At 47.3% G+C, this 16,424-nt stretch overlaps 1 protein-coding gene across 2 annotated transcripts in view; it reads left to right on the top strand.

The window, feature by feature from the left end:
• The first annotated feature begins 154 nt into the window (after positions 1-154).
• TMEM63B (transmembrane protein 63B) overlaps positions 155-16,424 on the top strand; it is an 88,410-nt gene continuing 72,140 nt past the window's right edge. For both annotated transcript variants that reach the window (XM_024193763.2, XM_024193762.2), the window contains exon 1: positions 155-296. The gene's annotated coding sequence lies outside the window, so the exon portion shown is untranslated. The remainder of the gene's footprint in view (positions 297-16,424) is intronic.

Raw genomic sequence — 16,424 nt, 5'->3', positions numbered from 1 at the left:
CGCCCGAGGGGGAGGGGGCGCATGCGCATCAGCCTCTGGAACGTAGCACTGAAATAGCCCCTCCCACCACCACCTGTGCAGGGATAGGCCACGCCCCCTCGCTCCTTGTCTCCTCCTCCTCCTGTTCCTTGTTCTTCCAGCTGAGCCAGGCAGTGGCTGGAGACTTAGCTGGTGTGGGGCTGGGGCGCCTTCCGTGTGTGAGTGCGGTGCTGCCCTCCCTGCTTCGGAGGGGCCAGCTGGAGCCCTTGGGGAGTCCAGCAGAAGGAGTGGGGAGCCGGTCCGTGTCTGACACTGGGGTAAGTGAGTAGCCTGGCATACATTGCATTGCAATGGCTCGTTCCCTCCGCCCCCCGCCTTTCTCCCCTCTGCAGCAGCAGCTAAAAGGACCTGTCTCCAAGGCAGCCTGGAAATGTGAATGTCTCCCTCTGTGTGTGTGCATCTCTCTAGCCCGTGGGAACGGCTCTCTCCTTCCCCGCTCCAGTATCGGTTTCCAATAGATTTGTGGGTGTGCGTGTCGCTTAGCCTGCCTGCCTCTGGAACAATGGAAGCGGAATTGCTAGGGAGGTGGCTCCTGCAAATGCCCCATTTGCCTCTTGTGTGATTTCCCCCCCACACACACACACACATTCCCCTTTACGGAGCCCAGCAGGGGATACAGGGTATCCAGGGCTGCCCGCTGACACACACTAGCCTCATCGCAATAAACACAATGACTCATTCACCATTTTTGTAGCGATTTTTGTTTCTTGTTTTACCTGGCCCAGCTCTGTCTCCTTGCCGTTCCCTGACTCTCCCCCAATGTCAGAAGCAAATCGCCAAGGAGGAAACGTTGTATTTTCATGCTATTGACGCTGGATGTTAAGATTGATCCAGGTTTCACTGTCAGGTTTTGTGTGTGTGTGTGTGAATCAAGATGGCAAGAGGAGGCTGAGTGCTTCTTTGTTGTTCTCCCCTTTTGGTGGGGTGGGGTAGCGTGATGTGATGTTGGTTCATGGTGCTGCAGTCTCCTTCTCCCTGACGGAAGGTGTAGTTGAGGGGAGTTACTTCATGCTATAATCCCACTCCAGAGCGGCTCTTCTTTGGAGATGGCTCTGCAGCAGCCCTTCAAACTGCAACAGTATTCCTGGGAGAGAGGCCTGGAAGATCCAGGGCTTTGGAGGCAAAATCCACCATCATCCTCCTCAGTCAAAGTTGAATCCACCCTGCATCTTCAGGGAGATAAAGAACTTCCTTGCTTCTGTCCAGTAGCTCGTTGTCTGTCAATCAGCCTGATCCTTTTAATGGTGCCGGACTGAAAAGGCTCTAAGGCAATGTGAGTGCAGCTAACAAACAGCTGAGATCTCTGTCAGAGACCTGACTCAGAGGCACCAGAGATGCTTTCCTCTGTCTGGTTTGGACTCTATGGGGCAACTATTCTTCTCAGCCCAAGCAAGGGTGCAAGGAAATTATTGTACAGTTAAGCTAGATTACACCTGCTAAACCCTTTATCTGCTGCATACTGATCTCAGCTATTTACTTGCTTACTTCTTCTCCCCACCCCTTTTCTCTTCTCTCCTTTCACTAGTGCTTCATCACCACCACCTCCTCCTCACTTTCTTCCAGGGTGTGTTTCTCCTGCTGCTCTGCTATAAATAAAAAGTTGGCTTAAAAGCAAAGGAGGCAACCAGGCGAGCTGGGGTGTGAATCCTGAGCTGCTGCCATTCCTGTTTGTTGTGACTTGAGAACTGTGCATTTTAACCTCCCTCCTTCCATTAATGACAGCAACATTATCTAATTTTATTCCAAGTCATGGTGTGCTAATGTGGGTCATCATCTCATGGTGTTGACCTGCTCTCCCCCCCAGGGATGAATGAGCTAATGTTAAGCCATGTACACTACCAGATATATGCACAGTATTATGTATTATTAAATGGCGTGGAGTTGAAACCCAGCTTTGTTCAGATTTGTCATTCTGGATGCAATTTATTCTTTTGACATTTTAAACAAAATACTAAAAAACTTGAATTTGTAGTGAGCAATAAAAAAAGTATTTAGGGGTCATCTCATGGCTCTTCTGGCCACACAGTATTGGAAAATGGCTTAATATTTTTCAAACGAAATTTTTGACGCTGGAGTATAACATAACCTACATGTGTATGGCCTTTTTGAAAGATAAGGGGGAGGTGTGAATGAGGAAGGGGGAGCTGTTGAAGACTGGGAGGGGCATGAATGGAGCATCCAAGAGCCTTGTGGGGCTCTTGGAACTTTGATGTGATTGGCTGTCAGTTTTGGTACTGATGGCATTGGTTCTGAAGTTAGTGCCTTCTTAACAACAGTGTGTCTCCGTCCCACTAACAGGCTGAACTGTACAAGAAGTGTTGGGGCTTTGGCTTAAATTGCCTCTTTGATTTTATTGCCATCAACATTTAAAAATGTAAAGCACATGGTATCCCCATTTATCTAAGTACCAGTCCTTTCTGTGTGGCGGTTCTAACTGTCAAGTATGTATTATTAACTAGTTCTCCAGCTCCATTTAAACAGAAAAATAATAAACATAACCTTGGCCACAAAGAGCTTATAATTTAAGGCCCTCGTTCTAGTCCGATCCAAATGGGGATATCCTTGCACCTGCATGACATGGGTTACAGTTTCAGCACTATATGTAGTGGGGTTAGAATGCGTAAATATTTATGTATGTAATCAGTGGAACCTTACTTTTGTAGCTGCAGAAATATTGTAACATAATACCGGTATGTAACCATATTCCTGATGAAAAGCTGATGCCTATAGCTATACCATAGGACCCCCCTCGATGATAAATTGCAAAAGTGACGGTCATAGCATCTTATCCTTTGCATATAGCATGATGTATATCCATATCACTTGGAGGGACCGAACCCGGTTGTGACTAGCAGGAGTCTAACGGTGTGATGATGTACCTATGCCCCTGACAGCTAGTAAAATGAAAAAGAGGCGGGTTGGACCATTTGTTGGTTGTGATAGTTGACATTTCCCTGCAGGAGGGCAAGGTGTCTGCTTCCCTTGAAGGAACAGCTTTTAGGCTTGGTCTCATTGGCTGGTGACCTCCTCCTAGTGATAGACAAAAGGCCTGTACAGTGCAGTGTCCTTGCTGTCTCAGCACCCTGGACTTGGATGAAAGTGAGTGGGCTGAAGCTCAGCCCAGGTAAGACAGATGATGCTGGTGTGTCAGTAGTGTGGAGGTAGCTCTTGCCCCTTCACTGAGGGAGGTTTTCAATCTGTGGGTGCTTTTGGATCCCTGACTGACCACCATGGCTGCAGAATGAAAGCACCTTTTTTCATTTATCTCTGGTAAGGCATCTGTCTCTCTGTTGAGTACTCACCACAGTTATAGAATCATAGGACTGAAAGGGACCTTGAGAGGTCATCTAGTCTAGTCCCCTGTACTCATGGCAGGACTAAATATTATCTAGACCATCCATGACAGGTGATTGTCTAACCTGCTCTTAAAAAAAACTCCAATGATAGAGATTCCACAACCTCCCTCAGCAATTTGTTTCAGTGCTTAACCACCCTGACAGCTAGGAAGTTTTTCCTAATGTCCATCCTAAACCGCACTTGCTGCAACTTAAGCCCATTTCTTCTTGTCCTATCCTTAGACGTTAAGGAGAACAATTTTTCTCCCTCCTCCTTGTAACAACCTTTTATGTACTTGAAAATTGTTATCATGTCCCCCCTCAATCTTCTCTTCTCCAGACTAAACAAACCCAATTTTTCAATCTTCCCTCATAGGTCATGTTTCTAGACCTTTAATCATTTTTGTTGCTCTTCCCTGGACTTTCTGCAATTTGTCCACATCTTTCCTGAAACGTGGCGCCCAGACTGGACACAATACTCCAGTTGAGGCTGTTTCAGTGCGGAGTAGAGCGGAAGAATTACTTCTTGTGTCTTGCTTACAACACTCCTGCTAATACAGCCCAGAATGATACTTGCTTTTTTTGCAACAGTGTTACACTGTTGACTCATATTTAGCTTGTGATCCACTATGACCCCCAGATCCCTTTCCGCAGTACTCCTCCGTAGGCAGTCATTTCCCATTTTGTATGTGTGCAACTGATTGTTCCTTCCTAAGTGGAGTACTTTGCATTTGTCCTTATTAAATTTCATTCTATTTACTTCAAACCATTTCTTCAGTTTGTCCAGAACATTTTGAATTTTAATCCTATCCTCCAGAGCACTCCCAGCTTGGTATCATCCTCAGACTTTATAGGTGTACTCTCTATGCCATTATCTAAATCATTGATGAAGATGTTTAACAGAAACGGATCCAGAACTGATCCCTGTGGGACCCCCACTTGATATGCCCTTCCAGCTTGACTGTGAACCACTGGTTACTACTCTCTGGGAACGTTTTTCCAACCAGTCATGGAAGCTATAGTAGCTCCATCTAGGCTGTATTTCCCTAGTCTGTTTATCCTTGCCTCTGACTTTCTGGATGGGACTGTTCTACTGTGCTGTGCATGGGGCTGGCCTTGAAAGGACCGGCTGGCACAGAATGTAGCTGTATTAGCCAGAGGGGACATTACACCAGTGGCTTCCTCTTCCATTCCAAGTGCAATTTGAGATGTTGATATTACTCTATAAAGCTTGTGTGTGGAATGGATCATGGCCACCTAGGAGACCTGCCTCTCTTCCCCCAATGCACCATTGTGAAGACTGACAGCAGCTGGGAGTGAGCCAAGATTGGGGGCATGCAGGCAGATAGGAGTGTCAGGCAGATATGTAGAGGTTAGGGGAGGATAATAGCCCTTCTAGAGCCTCCAAGGGTCTTGAAGCACTTTGCAAAGGTAGTTAAATATTATCCCTGTCTTGCAAGTGGGGAGACTGAGGCACGGGGGGAAAGGACTTGCCCACAGTTGTACATCAAGACAGAGCCAGGGCTAGGACTCACTCTGCTGTCCTTCAGTCCCCTGCTCCAACCACTAGGCCAGTGATACTCAGACTGAGGCTCGCGAGCGGCAAGTGGCTCTTTAATGTGTCTCCTGCGGCTCTTTGCAGCAGGATATTAAAACACGGTGTGATTTAATTATTAACCAAACAGGATACTTTTACTATGTTATTAACCAACGGTAGTTGTTAAAATAATAATACGTGCTCAGTCATTTTGCTGTGAGAATAATATATATAACAAAAATATTTCCCGTCATACTATTTAAATACGAATATACAGTATTCTAGTAAATGAAACAATAAATTCACACCACCGTGGCTCTTATGGGTAATGTTGATTGCTAATTTGGCTCCTGACCCACTAAGATCTGAGTAAAAACCACAAGGAGTCCGGTGGCACCTTAAAGACTAACAGATTTATTTGGGCATAAGCTTTCGTGGGTAAAAAAACCCACTTCTTCAGACGCATGGAGTGAGAATTACAGATGCAGGCATTGTTGTACTGACACATGAAGAGAAGGGAGTACCTCACAAGTGGAGAACCAGTGTTGACAGGGCCAATACAATCAGGGTGGATGTAGTTCACTCCCAACAATTGATGAGGAGGTGTCAACTCCAGGAGAGGACAAGCTGCTGTGTCACTGCACTAGACCATGTTGCTTCTTCCTACCCAAAAGCATGTCCACTGAGGGATGTAAATGCCACACAGAGAATCTGGGACAGGACTGTGGGCAGCCCACGGTCCATTGCTGGTTACAGAGCTCCCAACTGAATGGAGGACAAGTCGTGAGGAATGCACTGGGGTCGCGTATGCGGGGGGAAAGAGGAGCTTAGGGTGCCCATTACACAGACCTGAAGCCCAACGCTGATATGTATGTCTGTGCCTGGGAAACACTGATCTAGATGTACAGTACATGCTGTACCAGGAACCCTCCCCCCCCCACCTCTGCCTGTTCTGGTTCAGGGAGCAGTCTGTTCCACACCTTAATCTGGGGGGATGGTCATTGGCTGTTTGGAGGAATGTCCATTTCCAGTAGTAACTCATAGTGACCAAGTGGTTTGTGTTAGTTCTGGTCCCCTTTAGGACAATGTATCCTGACTTCTTCTGCAGATGCCTCACCCCATGACTGGAGAAAACCTTTGGGAATACATTGCAGGGATAAACCCCACCTTGTGACCTGTGGCTAGACTAGATGGGCTTTAATAGCTTTTTATCCTTCTCTAACGGTTCAGAATCCGTGCAGAGAGCAAGCCACTCAGCTAGTAAGTAACTCCAGGAGGACTCCATGCAAACCAGAAATAGCAAAGCATTAAGGCTATTACCTCTAATGACTGCAATTAGCTCGTGTCTTACCTAGAAAATGCCTTTTCCTCTAGAACTTTTTAACCTGAAGAATATTCTCTTGTCACTGAGGGAGGGAGTCTATTCTTCCTTAGCCATCCAGTTAGCACTGGTGGAAGTTATGTGGAAATGAGACACTGAAGAGGGTAGGGGAGAGACCCCAGTGGGGGCTGGTGAGTAGATTGTGTAACACAATGTTCTGTGTTTTGTTGTTGTTGTAGTAAGTAACCTTGGAAAGAACTGAGACTACAGGATTTTCTGAGTATTTTGGCTGTTAGCTCTGTAGTCAGGAGATCTCTCCTGGGGCTTTGCATGCTGGTACCTCTTCCCCTTTGACACAATATTGCCAACCTCAAACATCTAAAAATCATGAATTGGGTGCAAAAATCATGGAATTTTTAAAAAACGTTGGGTTCTGAGCCCTCATGGTGCCCTCAGTTTACGTTTTCCCAGCTTTTCTCTGCAGCCATGAGGCTAGAAGACTTTTACAGAAAGAAAGAGCTGAGATTCCCCCCCTTAACACTTGCCTCCAGGAGCTGGGGCTTTAAGAAAAACACCAAATATCATGAGATTTGTGATTAAGCCCTAGCATTGGCAGCACTGAGTTTTGTCCAGTGCTAATTATGCTTTCATGGAGCCAGGTTGAAGTGCCTCAGGCTGCAGGTAGCCTCATGGAATTCTCCCACAGACCATATTGCTACCTTCACCTTTAATACAGCCTGGGAAGAGTGCACATCCCAGCATGCAGTGCTCTGTCTTCATCCAAACTGTCCAGATGGCACATTGCATGCTGGGGCCCATACGGTATGTCTACATTGCAATGAAATTCACACCTGCAGTTGGCCCTTGTCAGCTGACTTGGGCTCATGGGGCTCCGGGGCTGTAAAATGGCAGTGTGGACATTGAGGCTGGAGGCTGGTCTCTGGAACCCTGCGAGGGGGAAGGATCCCAGAGCCTAGCCTGAGCCCAAACATCTACACTGCAGTTTTATAGCCCCACAGCCTGAGCCCCGTGAGCCTTTAGCATCTGTGGCACCTCCATGTTACGTCTAAGACAACTGGGATCTGCTCTGTTGGATGTAACTATGTCCAGCCCTGGGGCTTCTGTTTATTTTCCAACCCCTGTTTAGTTACCAGCCTCTGTTTGGGAGCCCCTTCCCCCCACTGAGTTAATTGCAAGCACGCAGTGATTGTGTCTCCAAAAGCCAGTTTGCATATCAAAGGATCTGTGAGCTCTGGAATCTGATGCCTCCCCTCCCATACCATGGCTTCATGCATCTGAAGAAGTGAGGTTTTTACCCACAAAAGCTTATGCCCAAATAAATCTGTTAGTCTTTAAGGTGCCACCAGACTCCTTGTTGTTTTTGTAGATACAGACTAACACAGCTACCCCCGATTCATGGCTTACTGGAGCTTGGGGTAAATCTGCCCCCAGCCTTTTCTGGTTAGCAGTCTTGGGAGAGCACAACCCCCTGAACTGCATCTGTGGCCTTTAATGAATGTATTGTCAAAGCCTATCCACTGTAGAGCTGCCTTCCAAAGCATGGGAACAAAACAGATGAAAGCAAATCTAAACACAAGCCCTTGGTGCGACCGACCCCTTTAAGCAGGAAGAGTCGCTCCCTGGGATCCTGCTGCAGCCCTTTCCCCTAACTCATCTGGAAGCTGTGTCATTTGATTGCCAGCCCTTCAAGGCCTTGCATATTCCTGCCTGTGAAGTGCCTCGGGCAACTTGGCATTAGACAAATAATCAATAAAAAAGCTGGACAGAGGCCAGAATTTGCCCTACTTTTCCCTCTGTGCCCGTGTAACCTTGTTCTAGTTTCAGCCCAAGAGTTTGGATGTTTTATTTTAAAATGTGTGTTAACCATGCCAGCCTGCATCTCTGTCCCTATGGTTACAAGCCAGCAAACACAGCCCTGGACCCCTGTGCTGCCCTGACAGCAATGAGGACACCCCCCACCTCCCCCCAGCGCCAAGTTGTCCCAAACGATCCTGCTTGGCTCCACGCTCACAAGCAGACCCTGTAACAAACTGGTCTGCAGCCAAGCCCATTTTGTGAAGGATGGTTTGTTATTTCCTTGTTTGCTCAGTACTGCATGGTGCATACAAATCCAGGCAGTGTTTGCCCCAAAAAGCTTTGCTAAGGAAGCAAACTCCAGTGTGGAGCTTCTAAAGGGAACTGGAAACTCTGATCAGGAGTGGGGAACTAAATGATGGGAAATCCTTGGCCGGTTTCTGATCTAAAATTCAGTCAGGCTGCTCACAGGAAGCTGTTAGAGCAGATGGCAGCTGGAATTTCTGGGGATTCCTAGGAGGAGGCAGGAGGCTGGTGCTCCCAATGTGTGCCATGCAGGAGGTCTCCTTGCCCTCGGCCCAGTCCTGTGATCTGCTGGCTGGCATAGCCAGGGCAAGGAGAGAAAAGCACAAATAGGATCCAATTTTTGCTGCATATTTTCTGCTCTGTATTTTACATAGGATCTGCTGACCACAGGAAGGAAACTGAAGGCCTGTGGAAAGCTGGAATTGAAAGGACAGGATTTCTACCCCTGAACTGGCTCTGCAGAGTCCCAGATGGACTCGGAGGCTGGGGGGGCAGGGGCGGGATGGTTGCAGTTCTTAATGGTGCAACTGCACTTTCTCTGAGATGCCACATGAAACTGAGCAGGTCTGGTCAGTGCAGAGCTGAATCTCCTGCCTTCTGCTGTATCTGAAAGGCTTGTGGATGGGCTGGGCGGCAGGAGGAATGCATTTCAGTGCCACGGCTGAATGGGCCCACCCGTCCCCACCTTAGTGGGTGGGGACCATACATTCAGAGCTCTGATCTGAGACAATGGAGATACTGCAGCTCAGGGAATTGGACTGGCTGACGGAGTGGCTTCAAGAAAAGCTTTCCCTTTCAGGCTTGCGTACACTTGCAGAAAGGGGACCTGAAACTTCCCAGCAGTGCAGCGCTGAGCATGAGTAGAAGTGCAAATGCGGTATAGAGGGCTTTACCGGGGACAAGGTGCTAAAGTTACCCCATGGAAGCATCCTTCTCCTCTTCCCCCCCCCCCCACCCCAAAAGAACGGGAGTTACTGAGTCAATTAAGCTTAGCGTTGCCAGGTATTCATTCCGGTTGAAAAGGGACCCTGGCGGCTCCGGTCGGGGCTGTTAAAAGTCTGGTCAGCACCACGGTGGGGGCCTGAGGCTAAGGCAGGCTCCCTGCCTGCCCTGGCTCCGCACTGCTCCCGAAGCGGCCATCAGGTCCCTTAGGTGCATGGGCTGCCAGGGAGGCTCCACGCGCTGCCCCCGCCCTGAGTGCCAGCTCCGCAGCTCCCATTGGTCATGGTTCGCGACCAATGGGAGCTGCAGGGGCGGCGCCTGCGGGCAGGAGGGCAGCGCACGGAGCCTCCCTAGCTGCCTATGTGCCTAGGTGCTGCAGGGACCTGGGAGCCGCTTCCTGGGAGCTGCGGTAAGCACTGCCGGGACCCCGCACCCCACCCAACACCCTGCCTCAGCCCTGAGCCCTCTCCTGCACCCTGAGTCCCTCATCCCCGGCCCCACCCCAGAGCCCATACCCCCAGCTGGAGTCCTCACCTCCTTGGACCCCAACCCCCTGCCCCAGCCTGGAGCCCCCCTCTCAACTTGTTCTTGTCCCAGAGTTAGTCTGGGCATCAGCTACTTGTTTCTATGCAAATTAGCAGCAGGGAACCCATGACCCACAGTGTAAAGTGCAGAATTTTGTTCTCCATCCTGTAACATACCATGTTAATTCCTCTCTGCTCCATAATTCCTCTTTACATGCACCCCATCATACAGCCTCACACAAACCTAGCAGGTGGTGCTTGAAGATTTATTCCTGCTCTTCCCCAGATCCGCAGAAATACCCCTGCCTTCCTCCTCCCCCATTTCCCCCCACCAGCCTCTTACTCAGGTATGAATGAGTTTAGAGGAGCCCCACTTGTGAGGTCTGTTCTGGGAAGGTGCTAGTGTCACTACTTTAGGGGAAGGGGATGCTCTTCCTCGGGCACTGTGCATGGCCGTGATCCCAAAGGCTTGTTGCATCAGCACCAGAGGACAGTAGAGCTGCAGCCAGTATTTATTTCTGAAAGCTCCAGGTACCAGAGCAGCTGCTCTATGATCATTCAGTACAATGATCTCAATCAAGTCTCTTCTTCATACTCCCCTCCCCTCTAGTCTCCCCCTAGAGAAGTGACCTGTGTGGACCTCTCTGCTCCTGCATTGAACCCTTGGATAGCGAGATTCCTGTTCTCTGTCTGTTCAACCTCAGTGCTACTGATCTGATCTCTCCCTGAAACAACCACCCTCCCCAGGCTAGCCCCACATGCTCTCGTATTGGATGTGCTCTGTTTGTTGCGTTTCAGCCTCTTTCCCCCCCCCCCCCCCCCCCGATTCTCTGTGATGTGTTCGCCGGTTGTGAGCCCCACCTCTTCCCTGAAAGGAGTCTGCAGATGTGAGGATCTCCAGGGATCCTTTCTTGGAGGTGGAGGAGCTGGGAACCTACAGACTCTTTGGCCTGGTCTACACTAGGACTTTAATTCGGATTTAGCTGCCTTAATCCGAATTAACCCTTCACCCGTCCACACTACAGAGCCAGTTAATTCGAATTAAAGGGCCCTTTAAATCGATTTCTGTACTCCACCTCGACGAACGGAGTAGAGCCTAAATCGATTTTGTTAATTCGAATTAGGGTTAGTGTGGACGCACACCACCGAATTACTGTGTTTAAGTTAATGGGGTAGTGTGGCCGCACACCACCGAATTAATGTGGTTTAAAACCGAATTAAGGTGCTTACTGTGGCCGCGCACAATCGAATTTATACAACCTGTTTCCCAAATTCGAATTATCTAAATTCGGATTAATCCTGTAGTGTAGACATACCCTTAATCAGCCACGGTTCTGGCTCCTGCTGAACAAAGCAGCGCTGCCATGATTGCAAGGGATCTGTGAATAGCTGCGTTCACCTGCCGTCCCAGTTGCAGGTTTGCTGGCTGTGCCAGCAGAGGGTGGAGTGTGACTCACAAGCAATGTGGCACATGGTTGCCCGTCTGAGATGTGATCTCTGAAGGCCATGTGTCCCAACATGCAATACGGCCAGACTGCTTGGATCAAGAGAGAACATTGCATGCTGCACTCTGTAGTCTCTGATGACCAACTATGTGTTGAGAAGGAAGGCAGCTCCAATTTGCTCGTCTCCTGCTGCAGCTCTAGGTTGGGTGAAGTTTGAAAACTCCAGTGCCAACAGAGGAGAGGATCATGTGCTGGTCCATCCTGAATTTACTAATTAAATAGAGATCTTTAGCAGTCACTGTTCCTGAATCACCCCAGCAGCCTCTCAAAGTCAGTGAGCAAAATAGGAACTCCCTTGCAGAGGGGAAACTCAGAGGCAACAGGCCGATGTTTATTGCACTGTGAAATAGTCACCAAGGTATTGTATTCACTGGCTGGGGCTAGAACCTGATGGAAACTCCCATGGAAATGTTACTATATCTGGCTTTGGCAATCCTCTTGCTCCCATCTCAGGCTATTTCACCAAAGGTGCAGGTATTTTTAGATCCCAAAGGGCTCTGCTGCCTCTGCCTCTGTCCACAGTATCTAGGCATCCCTTTATCTGAGACTCTGTCTCCTTCCATGCAAAACTGGTGGGCTATGGAGATTCAAAGGTGAGCTGAAATTAGTGTAACTAACATCCCTTCCCCCCTCCCTCTCCCTCCCCCCCCACACACGTGTGTAACTTATGCTTGTTGAGGAGCTTTTGGACTCCCTAAGACTATGGCCTCGGTGACACACAGACTTGCATTGGTTTAGTTAAACTGGTGCAATCCCCTGTGTGGACATTCTTATTTCAGATTGAGTGGTTTATTTAGAGTTTGCTTAGTCCCAAAAAAAGCCATTCTAAAACCAAAATGAGTGTGTCCACATAGGGGATTGCACTGCTTTAACTATATTGGTGTAAATTCACACCTTAGGTGAAACAAGTGACTGGCTTGTGTAGACAAGCTGTAAGACCCACTTACTGACATGTAATTAACACACTGTCCGTGAGTCAAAGGGGAGTAAACTGGTGAGACTCACATGCCAAGGGGCCAGGACTTAGTTACTTTCCTTTCTATACCCCTAACAGCTTTGTGTGTGTGTATAAGACAATGAAGCCTGTGGGAACAAAGGCTGGGGGGAGGGTTTGCTTCCCCGTACTGAGCCCTTCTGCATCAGGGCTGGTTGGTCCTGCACAGGAAGTGTCACCTCACCATCCAGAATGTAGCCTGGTTTCTGTAATCTGCTGGACACCTCCCTGCTGGGCCCAATGTACTGGGGCACATGACTTAGCTCCTAGGCTAGCAGGCGGAGGGAGCCTGTCCTGTAATTCCCCTCTCTGCTAGCCATTGAACCTCCTTGTTCTCACAGCAACACACAGCAGGAAGAGGGGGAAGTACTGTGGGTCAGGAAGTCCCTCCAGCTCCAACAAGAGTCCCTCCACTCTTCCTGAGGCAGCTGCCTCACTGTCTGCTTCCCTCTCAGCCAAATTCCCTTGCCTGTTGTTACTGTTGAGTCATCAGATGGGAGGTACAGGCATGGTGGCTCCTTCAATCCAGGCAGCTCTGCTCTCTGTCCATCCAGGATTGTTCTGCAATGTTCACTCCTTTTACACACACACCTTCTCCGTACCTCGCGGTGTATGCAGCCCTACCCACCTACATTCCAGCTCTCTAGGTTTCTGTAGTGTGCCCATCTCCATGGCATCTGTGAGAGCAGCCAACACAGGTCCCAGTACTGCACGTACCACCTTCCCAACACACACCAAGCTAGTCTTCTAGATCGCTAGTGAAGTCAGATGAAACCAAACTTAACGTGGATCCCTGCAACCCCCGCTAGACCACAATCCTCAATTCAGTATCCCGTCATTTATAGCTCCCCTTTGTTTAGGGTCCAGTTTCCAGTGTACGCCACAGAGTTCCTACTCAAGCCTGTTTGAATTAATATTGAGAGTGAGACCTGTTGAAACGCTGCCGCAAATGCTCTATTAAACTCCAGCTATATTTACAGGTGCAACTTTCCCTTTGTCCACTAACACTTTAATACTATTCAAAATAAAATGTGATCCCGTTTGTCTGGCAAGATCTATCATAGATAAAATCCATGCTGCCTATTGCTCATGGTGCGCTGAAGTATCAAGGCATGTTTCATTATCCTCTGTGGGAAGGGAGGGGATTTACAAAGTCCAATTAGGCTCTTGACTCCTGTTTCGAAAGTCAGTAGGAGTTGGGTGCTTATTTATATTTCTGAAACTCCAGCCCTCCCTTCCCCCAGTGGTTAATTATTTCTTTTTTTCCTTTGAATCTTTGTTCCATTATTTTAGTGGAAATAAAATTTTGACTTATGGGCAGTAACTGCAAAGAACATTCTTGTGTCCTTTTTGGAAGATCAGTATTCCAGGAGGTATCAGATGTAATTGTCCGGGGTAGAGTGAGTGTGTCCAAAGGGAGTGTCTTGTGAAATAGCAATGTGGATCTCTCCGAGCACAGTGAAAGCAAATTAATCCTACGATCATGTCAGGATAAAGCAGGAGTGTCCTTAAAGCAGCTTTGCAACTCAGAAGATATAAGAATAGAATCCTAGAAAGGAAGGGACCTTGAGAGGTCATTTAGTCCACACAGACACCCCCTTATCCCCATCACATGCTGAGGCAGGATCAGCTATACCTAAATCCTAGACCGTTCCTGATAGGTGTTTGCTAACCTGTTCTTTAAAACTTCCAAAGATGGGGATTCTGCAACCTCCCTCAGTAACCTAGTCCAGTGCCTAACTAACCTTTTAGTTAGGAGGTTTCTCCTAATATCTAACCTACTTCTTCCTTGCTGCAGATTAAGCCCATTACTTCTTGTTCTACCTTCAGTGGGCATGGAGGACAATAGATTCCTGTCCTCTTTATAATAGCCCTTAACTTATTTGAAGGTTGTTCTTAAGTCCCCCCTCAGATGTCTCGTCTCAAGACTAAACATGCCCAGTTTCTTTAGCTTTTCCTTATAGATCAAGTTTTCTAAACCTTTTATCATTTTTGCTGCTCTCCCCTGGACTCTCTCCAATTTGTCCACATCTTTCTTGAAGTGTGGTGCCCAGAACTGGGCACAATATTCCAGCTGAAGCCTCACCAGTGCTGAGTAGAGCAGAACAGTTATCTCCCATGTCTTACAAGTGACCTTCCCGTTAATCCATCCCAGAATATTAGCTTTTTTTGCAACTGCATCACACTGTTGACTCATATATTCAATTTGTGATCCACTGTAACCCCTAGATCTCTTTAGCAGCACTACCACCTAACCAGTTTTTCTCCATTTTGTATTTTTTGCATTTGATTTTTTTCCTTCCTAATTACTTTGCACTTGTCTTTATTGAATTTCATCTTGTTGATTTCAGATCAGTTCTCAAATTTGTTCAGGTTATTTTGAATTCTAATCCTGTCCTCCAAAGTACTTGCAACCTCTCCTAGCTTGGAGTGACATACAACTTTTATAAGCATACTCCCCACTCCATTACCTTACTCATTAATGAAAATATTGTATAGTACAGACCCAGAATAGACCTGCAGGACCCCACTAGATACATCCCTCCAGTTTGACAGCAAACCACTGATAACTACTCTTTGAGTATGGCCTTTCAACTAGTTGTGGACCAACCTTATAGTACTTTCATCTAGACCATATTTCCCTAGTTTGCTTATGAGAATGTGTCAAAAACCTTACTAACATCAAGTTCTATCACATGTACTGCTTCTCCTCTCTGTCCACTAGGTCAGTAATGCTGAGAAATAGATTAGGTTGGTTTGGCACAATTTGTTCTTGACAAATCCATGTTGGCCAATACTTATTACCCTATTATCCTTTAGATGCTTACAAATTGATTGTTTAATAATTTGTTCCAGCATCTTTCCAGGTATTAAAGTTAGGCTGACTGGTTTATAATTCCCTGGATCCTCTGTGTTCCCATAATCGCTAATGGTTCAGAGATTGCTTCAGCTAGTTCCCCTTAAGTACCTTAGGGTGACCTTTATTAGGCCCTGCTGATTTGAATACATTTAACTTATCCAAATATTCTTTAACCTGTTCTTCCCCTATTCTGGCTTGTGTTGCTTCCCCCACTTGTTAATGTTAATTGTGACCAGATGCTTAAACACAGTTAACTGAAGCAAAATGTGCATTGAACACTTCAGCCTTCTTCATGTCATCTGTTGTTAGCTCCTCTTCCCCACTAAGTAGCGGACCTACACTTTCCTTCGTCTTTCTCTTGCTCCTATTGTATGTATAGAACCTCTTCTTACTGCCATATATGTACCTTGCTCAGTGTAACGCATTATGTGTTCTCTGACATTTAAATTAGGTTGTGTCTAGAGACTGTGATGGGTTGGATTACAGAAACCCCCTTGGGAGCTGCTACCTAGTGTACCAAGACTACCTCTGCTCCTGTTTTCCCTGCCAGCTCAGGACTCCAGCACCCTGTCTTGCTGAGCCAGACACTCCCGTCTGCTCCAACAAAGACCCAGGGTCTGAATTACTTGCCCCAAAGCTGCAGGTTTACCTGAAAACAGCTCACAGAAGTATGCTTGTCTTTAGCACTCAGATGCCCAACTCCCAATGGGGTCTAAACCCAAATAAATTCGTTTTACCCTGTATAAAGCTTATGCAGGGTAAACTCATAAATTGTTCACCCTCTATAACACTGATAGAGAGATATGCACAGTTGTTTGCTCCCCCAGGTATTAATACATACTCTGTTAATTAATAATTAAAAAGTGATTTTATTAAATACAGACAGTAGGATTTAAGTGGTTCCAAGTAGTAACAGATAGAACAAAGTAAGTCACCAAGCAAAATAAAATAAAATGCGCAAATCTATGTCTAATCGAATTAAATACAGATAATCTCACCCTTAGAGATGCTTCAGTAAGTTTTTTCCTCAGACTGGACGCCTTCCAGGCCTGGGCACAATTCTTTCCCCTGGTACAGCTCTTGTTCCAGCTTAGGTGGTAGCTAGGGGATTCTTCATGATGGCTCCTCTCTCTCTTTGTTTTCTTCCACCTCTTTATATATATTTTTGCATAAGGCACGAACCCTTTGTCCCTCTGGGTCCCCCCCCCCACCCCCCCCGGAAAAGCACCAGGTTAAAGATGAATTC

Source organism: Terrapene carolina, unplaced genomic scaffold (assembly GCF_002925995.2).
Source record: "Terrapene carolina triunguis isolate 2854851 unplaced genomic scaffold, T_m_triunguis-2.0 Scaffold85, whole genome shotgun sequence".
NCBI classification, from domain to species: Eukaryota; Metazoa; Chordata; order Testudines; family Emydidae; genus Terrapene; species Terrapene triunguis.
Note: the sequence above shows the minus strand (reverse complement) of the source record. Positions and strands in the feature narration are given on the sequence as shown.